General features: G+C 37.8%; 1 protein-coding gene across 1 annotated transcript in view; it reads left to right on the top strand.

Moving 5' to 3' along the window:
* The window catches only part of NRG3 (neuregulin 3), a 332,789-nt gene that overhangs the window by 236,317 nt on the left and 82,851 nt on the right, over positions 1-13,621 (top strand). The gene's annotated exons all lie outside the window — the stretch shown is intronic.

The raw sequence follows: 13,621 nt of genomic DNA, 5'->3' as shown, positions 1-13,621 counted from the left end.
TTCTTGTGAAACATGTGCTGCTCCAGCAGGGCACGTGATTCCTTATAGTTTGGAATAATACTGTCCCTGCTTAGAGCCGAAACATTTGTGTTTCTCTACATAAAATTACGTAATCTAAAAGGAAACCCGGTATAGAGTGCAAAGTGGTTCCTTCAAAAGGAAATAAATGCACATTGTGTGGCACTGAAGAGATTGTAATCTCCTTGGAAACAGTTTGTATCAGTTTACATGGAAGTTAATTATTTTTCACTTTGACAAGTGATTTGTTGTCTATTTGCATAAAAAGTAAATAATAAAAATGTACTTTCAGGTAGTACTATGGAGACAAAGTAACTTTCTATTACACTGGCCACTGCATGTCAGAATAACATCTGCCACTGTTTCCCTTTCTAAATTCTCTTGACTAATAAAACTATGCCAAAAATATTATCCTAGGTGAATTTTTTGAAGGTGAATCCATTTAATTATGCTTATCTTAGATTTTTTAATGAAGTGACATACAACAAAGGGTCATATCCAATCTCTCGGTTTTGTTCATATACCTGGAAACTGTAACATATTAAGTCTTCTGGTTTTGGGTACTCTTTAAAATTAGATTTTAGTTGTTTTGGTTTGGTTTTTTTTGAAGAACAATGCTTGTTTTTCTAGTCTTTGTGCTTTTTTAATTTATTTTCTTGTGCTTTTCCATGTGAAAACCTGTTTCCAAAGGCACCTGTTGCTTTGTAGCTCTCTGTGTTGTGGAGCTCTCATTATGGTTTGCTTTGTGTTTGGTTTATTTTCACCTTAGCTTGACCTTTAATGGTAAAGTGCAGAGCTTGTAGTGAGCAGGCTGATTTTACCTCAGCCAAGTTTTATGTGCATGTGCCAGGTCAGAAGCTGTGTATATGTCAAAGAAAAAGGTAGTTTGTATCCTAGAAGTGTGGGAAAGGGCAGTTGATTAACAGCAGGACAGGGTGGTACCTAACCTGGTTTTCACAGGGGATTCTGTGCAGATTCAACACAAAGCCCAAAAAAGGGTCCCAGATTAGGCTGCATGTAGCAAGACCAAAAGCCCCATAGTGTTTATCTGGTCCGGACACCATTTTTGGTTTTTCCTTTGTGTTGGTTACACAGACTTGCTTCTCTTTATCAGGAGATGCTTACTCTAGTTGAGTTCTAGCTGGATTGTTTCCAGAGCATTTTTCAGCCACATGACAGTGAGGCTAAGTGCTGCTGAAACATCCTTTTTATACCTTCTGAAAACAAAAACTATTTTTTTATTTTGTTGAGATTTTCTTGCAAATTATATTATGTGGAGTATATAAGGAGTTGGGGGCTTCAGCTTGACATTGTCATGGATCCACTGGACACACCCATGGCCAAAAGGAGCTTCTCTTTTGGTATGAGTGAAGGTTAACATGAGTTAGGTACATTTCTAGTCAGTTTTGAAATTTAACTTATATTTGATCTTTGTCGGTTTTGAAAAGAGGAAAAGACAGGGCCAGTTCAGGTCCCTTTCTGTGTGCTGGCATAATGTGATATATCTCAGTGTACATGTGTGCACATGCACTTGTTCCAAGGATGTCAAGCCTGGAAGGAAGATAATTGAACTTTCTGCTGCAGCTGGGCAGTGACAATATTTTGTTCAGGAGTTAAATCAGTAATGTAGTTATCTTCCCTCTGGTGAGAGAAAAAAAATTAATACCACGCTGATAAGTAGCACTCCATGGCAGAAGTGTTTGTTATTTGCATAACCTGAGGAGTGTAAAAAGTATTTGACACAGTAGTCAAGCACAGTATTATCATCTTCAAAGGCTCTGGGTTTGCACTGCCAAAACTTAGGTTTGTGGTTGAATGTGTTTGGATTAGAAAGAGAATGGCTGAAGGGTGAATTTGGAGGTGGCTTCAAAAAGAAGCGCTTTTTTTAATGCAACACTCAGTTTCTGAAAGCTGGAAAATCAGATGAGGGCTCCTTTGTCTGGGCTGCACATAGGCAGCCCTGGCTGGCATCAGTCAAGCTTTATGAGCAAGTCCAGCACATCTGATTTTCATGGGATTGCTTAGGGTGTTCCTGGTGGTGAATGTGCTGCTGATGACACATTTGTTAACATTTAGCTTATTTGAAGCTTGCTTGCATGAAGTACTGAAGCAATGTTTTTGTTTACCTTGCCTATGATACCACAGGTTGTATTTCCAGAATATACCCTTGTCATGACTGGGAAGTGAATCTGCACCAGTCACTTGGTAAATAGCAACAATTTTGTTATAAAATTGTTACTTATGTACATGGGCCAAAGCATCTTGATTTTTTTGGTCCGTGTTTTCTTATGTTCTTTTTTAAATAGCCTGCTAAAACAAACCAGGCTTGTGCAGCATAGCTATTATCTGCATATTATGTGCATAGTGGAAAATAGTGTGTTATGGCCCTGCAATACTTTTAACACCAGCTTCTTACCTCATTCTAGATGTATGTTAGGCAGGTCTTGACTTTGCATCACAGATATTAATACAATTTATGTATTACTTAATTTGGATTAATGCATGCTAGATCACGTACATGTAGTTTAATTCAACTAACTGATGAAGGTATTTAAAATTCTTTTGTCAGGAAGCGCTCTTGAAACTTCCTGGTGGTGTTTCAGAGTTCCTGAATTGGCATTCATGCCTTGCCGCCTGCTACCTTCCTTCAGCTCAAAGATAGGACAGTGTCAAAACACTCCAGGAACAGGCTCTATGACTGGACCTTTAAGAATCACAGGTGTAACAGCTTCCACTTCCCTTAATATCTCTACTCTTGACAAGGTTTTCTGGCTATAAGAGAAAGTTGTTAAAAAAGAATCCGAAATGATCCAAACACAGGTAGTTTGAGAAGTTTGGTAATCTTGGAATATGAGAGAAACTTGCCTAAACCGTGGGAGCCTCAGACATGTGTGAACCTAACAAAGTAATAACGTCAGCAGTAGGGGAAAAGGCTGCATGGCAGAGCCACCCAGGCTCACAGTCTCCGTCAAGAGAAGGAAATCTATCAGCCATGCTCACAGTGTGCAGGAGAAGTCCCTGAACTCTCTCTCTGTCATCTCCTCCATTATATGGAGGAATAATAATGGGACAAAAAGAACAAAAACAGCAGTCACATGCTGGAGGGAAAGTATATTTAGAATGTTACTTCAGCTTTCTTTTTGTGGGCTACCTCCTCTGTAAATACAGCTAACAGCAACGGTAGAACACTTCTATTTTCAGTATTTTAAGTACAACCTTAATACAACTTTATGCACAATAAATTTTTCTGTAGCCCTATGTGTATCTGTAGGATTGGAAACTTATTTATGACATGAATTGTAGAAATGTACTCCTGTACTATCCTTTATAGTGTTCAAGAATAGACCTGCCTAACCCAATGGCTCCTGAAAGGTAAGTTGCATGTAGGCTGCAGATATTTCTTTTAATCTGCTTTTATACTGAGGCAAAGTAAAACCTTTAAAGCTTTGGCTGTTCTGTGGGCATATTCCAAAGTGAGGAATGAGGCATTGAAAATGAGTTTATGACCTTTCCTCATTTTACCAAATTGCTCCTTTTCACCTACAAGTATTTTGTTCTTAGCATGAAAGCTACTTTTCAATGCAAACTGTGTATTTCAATTTTGCAGTGTTCAGTATTAAATTTTTACTCATCATATTAACATTCCCATTTGTCCCATTTGACTCGGAAGCTTGTGGAAAGAGGGATCCCCTATCAAATATTGGGAATGTTATCCAATCCTGCTAGAAGAATAAAATTGGGCTGGGAAGCTTATAGGTCACTAGGCCATGCTCCTGCTGCTGCAGTCAACCCCATCACATAATTTCTTCTGTAATCTGATCATACTTCACTCATAATCTCTGTGAACCAGCCACCAGAAACAGAGTTTGTTTAGCATCCTGTTCTGAGGATTTCAAGACTTTTCATCTTCCAGGCAAAACTTACAGCAAAATGTGTCAATTTTTTGTGCTTTGTTAAAGTGCTTCATTTCAACTTTGATTTTTTTTTTTCCTCTTGGTTTCCATGTTGTTATGTTCAAGCTTTGTTAAACTGGCTTTTTCAAATGTCAAAAGTCTTCTTCCTACTGAGTGAGCTGTAGCCTGTGGTCTTCCAACACTTTAACCTGTGAAACATGGCACACATGTTTCTCTTTGAATCTCGTCAAAGAGAAAACCTGCAAGTGTCATATCTGGAACCTGCAGTTGCTCATTCTTAGATTACTGTAGCAAAGGATCAAACTCCCTCTTCTGGAAGACTGGGACTGTAGATAAGAAAAAACAACTATAGCTAGTTACAAATGAAAAAATGTCTTTCCAAAAATATATTAAAACTCCCAAGACCCCCACTTATGTCCTAAAAAAAAAAAAAAAAAAAAGCTCCCCAAGAAAATCAGCAAGAATCTTAAGCATTTTTAGGCATTTCATTATTTAATGCTATTTTTTATTCCCCCTAGTTAGTTTTGTGTATGTAAGATTATAGGATAATTAGATAATTTATGTTGACAGAGAAGTGTGGAGAACTTGGGAAGTTCAGCCTCCTGCTTTAAGCAGACATGGCTTTGAAGTCTGTGCAACTGCACTGGACACCACAAAGGTTTTTTGCAAGGGGCATATTAAATAGAGGATGAAGAGCAGCATCACTGTTGTGAAATACTCTAAAATATATTTTCAAATAATTTGAATACATAAAATGAAACTTGTGCCCCTCACTGAATGACTGATTTTCTTGGGCCTGAATATTTTTTTGTTAAATCTACTTAACCCTTCTGAATTTGTCAGAGTTCCTTCTGAATTTGCTTTTTTCTCCTATTTTGATTTCCAGAAGGTATAGGAGAAAATAAAGTTTTGCTGTCAGAAGGACTTCAAAGGTTGCATGAAAATAGGGGCAGTTAGGAGGGGAGACTCCCCAGAGGTGGATATCTGAGTTTTGTGGAGGACAAGTCCTCCTTAAACAGATTTAATGTGGGTCTTACTTAATCCCAGAAAGAACTTTTGAAATCTAGATCTAAGTCTATATTTTGTGGCTTAACTTAGTCTTAAAAAAAAAGGTTTTAATTATTTCATCTGTTCAATACTTTTTTATATTCAGAAAAAGCATATGAAGGGAGAGGTTGTAGACCAAGCTTCTTTTATAGTGGCTGTCATTTTATACTGTTTTATCAAAATAATGGCACAATGCCACACCACCTGTGTGCTCACAAAAAATATTAATGTTGCTCTAGGGTGTTAAGCTTTCACAAAAATTAAATAATCAAAAGGTGGTATTTTATTGGCTTGTAAATTTAGGTTTTAAGAACAAAAGATGTGGTGACTACAGTCAAGGGAAATCCCCAACAATGACAAGTCCGTAGAAGATCTGTTAGCCTCCATCAAGTGGATCTGACATTTCTCTGAACTGCTGTCTCTTTATAAAGGTGTATAACCAGAGTTCCTCCAATTCAAATGCATCACAAATTAACCTAGATTAGTCCTGATGCATTAATGGATTGAAAGGAAGGAATTGCCTTAATTGAGATAGTCATAAAGAAGAAAAGCAACACAATCTCTGCAGAAGTTTCAATGAGTTTAACTAACTGTAGGTGAGAAAAGATGCCTCAAATGAGAGACAGGCTGAGGAATATGAAACATCAGCAAGGTAAAATAAGAAAAGACATCCCTGAGGCAATGAGGGACATGTTTTCCCTCCTCTTTGATCATCAGGCATGTAAAGACCTTGAGATATGATCAATAAAAGATGATGAGTTTTCAGATCTGAGTTGTATGGAGAATGTACAATTTGACTTTCTGGGAATAGTATGAAATATCTTGATTTGTTTTGTTGCTGGTTTTGTTTTCCTTAAAATAAGAATGTTTTCGTTATCAGAATGTCCTGAAACATTAAAGTCAAAGAGAGATTAATTGAAGTCACAGATTTGCCACTAATGCTATGGGCAAAGAAAATCGCTACTATTTTTGATAATGTTATTTCATACAATCCTAAATGCAAAATTTAAATTCATAGGAAGTACCTAATAATATTTGATTCTGTGGATAAGTAAAGTGACCTGTTCAGAATGCGCAGTGTAGATTTTTTTAAATTTCTTGTTTTCTCTATCGGTGCTGCAAAATAAGTTTTTTTAAAATCAGAAGGATATTGGGAATCCTCATTTTTCTAATGAGGGGGGAAAGCATTTTGAGTTCATTCATCTTCTAAATTTGTGTTGCTCTTCTCAAGTCAAAACAGAAAAAAAAAGTGCACTAATGTGAGTGCTGTTGCCAAATATTAAGCTGAATTGCTTTCATCACTTTTGTGTGCAATAACAGAGGTGGATTTTCCCTACTTTCTTTGAATTACCAGTCTTCTTAGAAAAAAAAACAGACCAGCAGTGGGTTTGCACAATGACTCCCCACACCTTCTGGCTTTCTATATGGAAATATTAGTAAGGGGGTTACAGTTTATTTCCATTTAATAATTCAGTTTTAAATTACGTGTCAGCCTATTCTAAATTCATATGGATCTTTTTTTCAGAATTAGCAGAAATAACATTAAAATAGAAAGTTGTGCAGGTTTATTTGGAAAAACAGAAAAATTCAATCTGAATTAGACTAAAATTTTTATATTAGTTTTAGAGACATTAGTTCCTTATCCTTCTCTGTTCATCTCTTCTCCTGGAAGACAGCAATGTATTGGCATCTGGTTACTCAACATTGTTTTATTTTCAAGACTTTTAATGTGAAGTATTCTATTATATCTGGTTTTGCCATGGCTTTTACTCCATAGGTGGTCCTCTGGAATTCAGCTTGTGCAGGCTGCATCTCTGGAGACATTCTTACAAAGCAGGTGGAATCGGGCCAATGCAGTATCTTTGACAGCAGGGAAAAAAACCTCTAAACAAACCTCAAAAACACTTGTTTCCTTCTTCTTTAAAAGTTGCATGTATGTGGAAGGATAATAATGAAATTGAACAAGTAATTTTATATGGAGTCAGTACAAATCCCAAGGAAGAAAGAAAATGGGATCTCTAGCAATACAAATCCCAGCCAACAAAAAGTTTCCATCAGCATGTCTTTCTGTAAGCCATGGTTACTATAAATCAAAAAGGAAATGAAAGCCACCTGATGCAGGGGAGTTTGAAGGCTGCCTTTCCAAACAACCATTCATCTGTGAAATGTGGGACTTGTGTCTAGTTAAAGAATTTCCAGGTCTTTATGTAGAGATTTTTGCACTTGTATTTTAGGGAAGTTTACCATCTGAAGGTCGAGTCGCTCACCAGGGCTCGTTACACAAGAGCCCCAGCAGATGGCAGAGAGTGGAGGTACCTCCACAGTGTTACATAAGGACCGCGCTGGGAATCGCTGTTCCCGCTTCGACACCAGCCAGGAACGTCCCGGCGCCTCCGTGAGAGGCTCTCCCCAGACAGGCACCTTCTAAGTGATGCGCCTCTGAACAGCAACTCCTCCTATCCCTCTTACAAACACACGATTTCCTAAATCTGCTGTTGGCCATTTGGTGGCTGTGCAAGTACAAATATAGTTGAAGTCTATGTTCTGTGGCACCCTGGAAGCCCCTTATTTCATCTGTTTCCCTGAGTAACTAACTTTTCTGACCTGCATACTCTTCGCTGACAACATGTTAATGTTGGTGTCAATCTCCCACGGATTTTCAGAAGGACTTCCCTGATTTTTGCCTGGATGGATAAGGTGCAGTCAATCACTGACTTGTCAGATCACATTTTTGGACCTCTTAAGAGAAAAATTCAGCAGTGTAGTGACCATAGTTCTTCATGCTCAGGGAGAAAAGTGTAAGGAAAGATGGTCCATCATGAAAGGACATACAGGAAAATTGCACAAAACATGACTGTAACTTAGCTGAAAAGCATTAATTTTTTTTTGGGTTCTTGTCTTTGTAAATTAGCTACTCAGTTGTCCAAGAGGATCTTAGTGTAGCAATACCATTTCACTTTACATCACATTCTGATGTTGAATTCTTCATGGTTGGTTGAGATGACATTGTATAGGTTTCTTTAACATGTCGTTGCCTGTTGCAGGAACTGGTATGGACACATGGAGCTAAGAGATGGATTTCTCTTATTAGCAGTTAATCCTATGTTTTTGAATGTGTCTGTGTTAAATCTAAGTCTGAATTGAATATTTTGTCATCTACTATGAGTGGTTCTGCATTAAATGATTCTACTGTAAGTAGTGAACGAAGACAAATTCTGCACTGCAGAAGCACAAAGCTGAGGATCACTCCAATGCACGCTCACTGCCTTGAGAGTAAAAACATTAAGAGGCTCATATGTGAGAGCTAAAATTTCTTCCAAGAGGATTTTTGCTGAGTGTTCTGATCATCTTTTCAAAATGAATACCTCAGAAGAGCCTCTGTGCTCTTAGCTGATCTTCGCTCTTTGCATTAAGTCCTTACTCCACTACAAGAATGCTCATTAAGGAAAGTTCTTAAGCCTTTCCACTTTGCTTAGAGCTTCTGTCTGTGTTGATTCAGCTAATTTGAACAATCTCTGCTCATGAAGAAAAACCAGGAATAAGTATCACTCAAAGTTAAAGTAGTGAGTGCTCTGTGTTGCTGTGAAGACCAGATTCTGTGAGGGCAATTGTGTATGTACATACCTGCCTACAAGACTGGCAATCGTACTGAAAACATTATGGGTCAGTATTACTATGAGTTTGATTACCACATCAAAGTTATAACATTTGCGAAGAATAAAAACAGTACTGAGACTCCAGAAGGCATTTCCAGGCTCATTTCTTAGGCCTAACATAAAACACTTATATTTAGCAACAAGGAATAGCCACTTCTGGTTAAAACTTCACTGTGTAAACACAGCAATTTATGTAATTATTATTTCCTGGATCAGAAAGATAAAATGATAGAATCTTGATCTCACTGGGACTGGTAAATGTTTGTTAAGGAATCCTTCAAGATGGCATTGTCCTCACATGACTTTTATGCCATGTATGACTGCTGTTTTCTAGTGGGTTTTGTATCGACCATTATAGAGTCAAATTGCCAGCCATGAGCATATGTGTTCATATTCTTCAGTGACAAATTTGCTCATGGGAGGAATTTCTTAAAGACAAACAGATCAGTGTTGTTCCAGAAGCAAACCAAAGAGCAGACTCAAAGAGGCAGTTCTTGATGAATGGATGCTTGGAGGACCAGATTCACTTCCAGTCTTTTCAGTGAGCACCCTTCTCTCAGGGGTCCTGGCTCTTTGCTCTCACTGTAAGTACCTGTTTGCTCTAGAAGAAAAAGTACAATTGTTTGCTGCCATCAACAGTCACAAGTTAATAAGGGGCCTGGGAGACAGAAAGCTCTCTTCTCTTGCGACTTCTGAGCACAGCCTGAGTAACGGGTTTGACAATCCAGCTCTGGGTGGTCCTACAAAGAAACAGTGCTGAAACACAGAGCAAGCAACTGCCAAAGCCCTGCCTGTCATTGTCCATTCATTACCTTTCTGCAAGTAATTCTGCTCTGACCTTGTCTTCCCCAACCACTTTAACACCTCAGCTGAGTTGGCAAGAGAAGATTTGAGTGTATTACATATACTGCTAAGACACCAGATTGTCTTGTTTTTTTAATCTTTTACCTCCTATCCCAACATATCTACTTAATGTCCCTCCCCATTTGTGAGGGGCTTTTTCCTTCAGCATCTGAATTTTATTTCTATTAGTGAGTCTTCTCTCTCTGCTAGTCTTTGCTTCCACTCAGTATTTGCCATGTGCTTTTCTGTGATTCCACACTGTCACTGCATGTGGCCTTTACTCCCTCTCTGACACTAAGATTTGACTCCTCTGTTTCCAATCTTCCAGATGAATGTCTTAATCACAAACAGCTTTTCACAGGCTGTCTGGTCGGTCTCATTTAGGCTTCCCTTTCTTCTTTATCTAAAATGTTTACTTTTGTTCCATAATGGAATAAAAAAAATATAATTTGCAGTTTAATTTAGTATCTGAAATGTTCTTTAAATGTTTACAATGAACAGATGTCCACATTTCATTTTTCTTCCAAAGGAATTGGCTCCAATTATCTCTGAAAATACAGGCAGAGGTTAATACCTAATGCTTATCAGGAGGAAATATCCACTGTGTGGGCTGCTTGTGAAAAGCAGCATCTAAATTTAACTTGGATTCTTGTTTTGTTTGCTTTTAGTAATACTGATTTTTTCTTGGAAAAAAGGTTGCATTTTCAATACAGACTGGTTTTACGTGTCTCGACAGTGCTTTTATTGTGAAAGCTTTTTCAGGTTCAGAAGGAACCTTATCTGGTACAGGAAAAAAAGCCCAGAATTATCAGAGAACAGAATACTTGCCCATGACAGGTGAAAGACAGGTTCAAGTCCTTGACCTGATTTTGCTCTCTTGCAGGTGAATGCCTAGATCACAACACAGAAAAAGGGAGTGGGTCAGCAGTGTCTTTTTTTGGGTTTGTGGTCATAGCTTTTTTTCCTTTTTTTAAGCTTTTTCTGCTATTTCCCAGCCAGCTCTAGTGGTGAATTGGTGAACTTGAAATTGCTACTGCTTGAAATTTCTACTGTAGTGAAATGTGTATTTTTACGGTATAGCCCTATCCTTGACAGAGCACAAGACAGAATTTTGCTTTAATGCTCATCTATATTGTAGAAGGTGCTAGAGTTTACAAAATGCAAGATACTGACTTAGGTCTCAATCCTTAAAAAAATACTGGTGAGTATCATTTCTCAAGATAAGTACTCAAATAAAAGATATTGAGCAGATTTGAGGAATCCAGCTGAATTATTTGCATTAATTTGTGGGTTACATCATAAATTTGCCGTTTTCTTGATAATGAGATGACCTAGTGCATTTTTAACTCTGGATTTAATGAGTCCTTCTGAAAAGACTTTTTCTACAAGCTGAGCAGCTCTAATGTGTCCCTGAATAGCTCCATCTGCATCTGGCAGACACTGCCATGCACTGATGTGGGAAGAGTGTCCTCTTGAAGGAGCTTGTTGGTCTGTGGAGATGAGCAGTTGTAAATATAAATATGTATATATGGTAATATATATAAAAGCAAAAAGTATTTTTGTTTCTGTGAAGACATTGTGTTCCAGTCTGATCTAGCTGTCTTTGACAGTTTGGTCTCCTATTAATGCTGTATTAATTTACTGTCTTTATCAGTCTCCACGTTTTAAACAACACTTGTGGTCAGGATTTGTTTAGTGTTCAGTAAATATTCAAAGATTTAAATGCTTTTAAAGCCTTAAAATACAATCAGTACACTTCTGGAGTAGAGATTTCTTATTGCAGAAGAAACTGGATTAAGCCACATGTATAGATGTAAGGAGAACTCCAAGTAAAAATACTACTCACCAATGCCATTCTCAGTAATTTATTATTCACTTTATTGACATTGGAGACATGGTGACTAAAGCCTGGGGAAAAGGGAGCTCAGGAGAGACCTTATCACTCCCTACAACTCCCTGAATGGAGGCTGTAGACATGTGGGGTTGGTCTCTTCTTCCAAATAACAAGTGACAGTACAAGAACAAATGGCTTCTGTTGTGACAATAGAGGTTTAGGTTGGGTTTAGGTTGGTTCTTCACCAGAAGGGTGGTCAGGCATTGGAGTGGTCAGGCTTTCCAGGGAAGTGGTGGAGTCACCATCCCTGGAGGTATTAAAAAGACATCTGGAGGTGGCACTTGGGGACACGGTGTATCAGTGGCCTTGGTAGTGCTGGGCTGGTGGTTGGACTCCATCTTGAAGGTCTTTTCCAAATGAAACGATTTTGTGACTGTGTGATTCTGAGGGACAATGTTACTACATGAGTTTGTAAGTAGAAGATGACATGCTGGGCCCAGTTGGGGTGGTGATAAGGACACTTCCTTAAGGTGTCAACAACTATAAATTGCTAAACTTAGAGATGCATCTGCTTGGGGAGATCGTGACCCATTTCAGTTGGCTCTTGTTTCATGAGCTGCCTGTGCCTTTGGAGATACATTCAGGGTAACCTATTTCTCCCTCCAGGACTTCTGCTTTCCTCAATCCTGCCTTAGTCAGAAAGCTCTTACCAGAAGTTGTTGTGAAAGCAGGAAAGGCTCTGCCTGATTTTTCATACCACCCTGCATATGTATGAATAAAGATAACCTTAACTTTCCTGTGTAGCAAATGGGCAAGATATATTTGCATGCTCCATCAGTGGCTAATTAGATTATGGCAAATTACGAAAAAGCCAAATTTAAATGTTATAAGACAGTATGGTAGAGAAGATTGTCTTCTAACTATTTAGGAAGCTCCAATAAAACAACTTGAGGAAGGCTCAAAGTCATAGCTGCTCAATGTCTGTCTGCTCCTTAGCACAGGGGAATTATTCAGTATCTGCTAGGGCAGATCTGCACTGAGAGCAGGGACATCAACCCTGCTGTGTTGGCAAAACATCACAAATCCTGAAATGCTCATCTGAACTCAGTGACTTGGAAGCATCACGAAGCTGACTGCTGGAATTCAGCACGTATGAAAATGAAACTATTTTTCTATTTCCTTTTTATTTTTTAACCATAAGAGAAAACTAAAAAATAAATGGAAGATGGCAAGAAAACTTTTATATATATATACACATACTTAGGCTATATATGTATATATATATATATAGTCTTGGGCTAGGTTGAACTAGACCTTGCTTAGGTTTTTAATTTGGGATGTTTAGGTATATCTCAAGTGAATGAAATAATGCAACATTAGCAATCTGCCTTTTGGGTCAATAGTGCTCAGAATTTACAAAATCTTTCTAAAATTCATCAGAATTTTAATAGTTAACTTCTTATTCTTATATTACACAAAATCCAGATCTTTCTACATTTCTCTGTTGCACAGCATCTTCAAGATGGACAAGGTGGATGAGATTTTTTTAAAAAGTGCTTTTGTGGGAGTTTTTTTCGTTATTGTTTTAAAGGTTTTTTTCCTCTACATACTGTGCAATTAGTTTTTGCTCAAGTGAGGAGACTTGCTAAGATGAATTCTAAATGAGCCTTTGCTTGCCCAGAATAAGACCTCGAAGTCTACTCTATGTTTTAGATTCCCAGCTGAGTTTGTCCTGAAAATGAAAATTCCTAAAGCTTAAAGTCAGAATGAGATTTACTAAGAAGAGAATGAGACTTACTCAAACCTTAAAGTAAAAATTACTCATGTTTAGAGGGTTCAAAAGTAAAAAGGCATTAAAAGAGGCTTGAACTTCCCTGCCTTCCAGTCATGACCCTAAATCAAGTGGTTTTGGAACAACCAGGCTGAGTTCTTCCCATTTTGATATTTTATATAAAAATGTTCCTTCTTATGTGCTGACATAAACCAAAATTTTTACTAGTCACAGCTCATCTTTACAAATGTGTTTTACCTTCAGCAACCCTTCATTGGCTGACAAGTTTCCTGTCAGAGCTTCAATCCTTAGAATTACTCCACTAAAATCACTCCAAAAGTTCTTCAGTTTGATTAATCTGAGTATCATCTACACATTTTTCACTGAAAAAATGCGTCTACTTTGCTTAATGAAAATGGGTCAGTTTTAGGGAGAAAACCTAATGTGAATAACTTGGAATCCTTTGCCAACATCTGTGTGAGCTGAAAATCATTTAAAGTTGATTGCTGGGGAGAATTTGAATAAATTTGTTTTAAGG

Source organism: Onychostruthus taczanowskii, unplaced genomic scaffold (genome assembly GCF_017590055.1).
Source record: "Onychostruthus taczanowskii isolate IOZ18803 unplaced genomic scaffold, ASM1759005v1 scaffold22, whole genome shotgun sequence".
NCBI lineage: Eukaryota > Metazoa > Chordata > Aves > Passeriformes > Passeridae > Onychostruthus > Onychostruthus taczanowskii.
The sequence above is the reverse complement of the archived record's forward strand: the minus strand, read 5'-3'. Positions and strand labels throughout refer to the sequence as shown.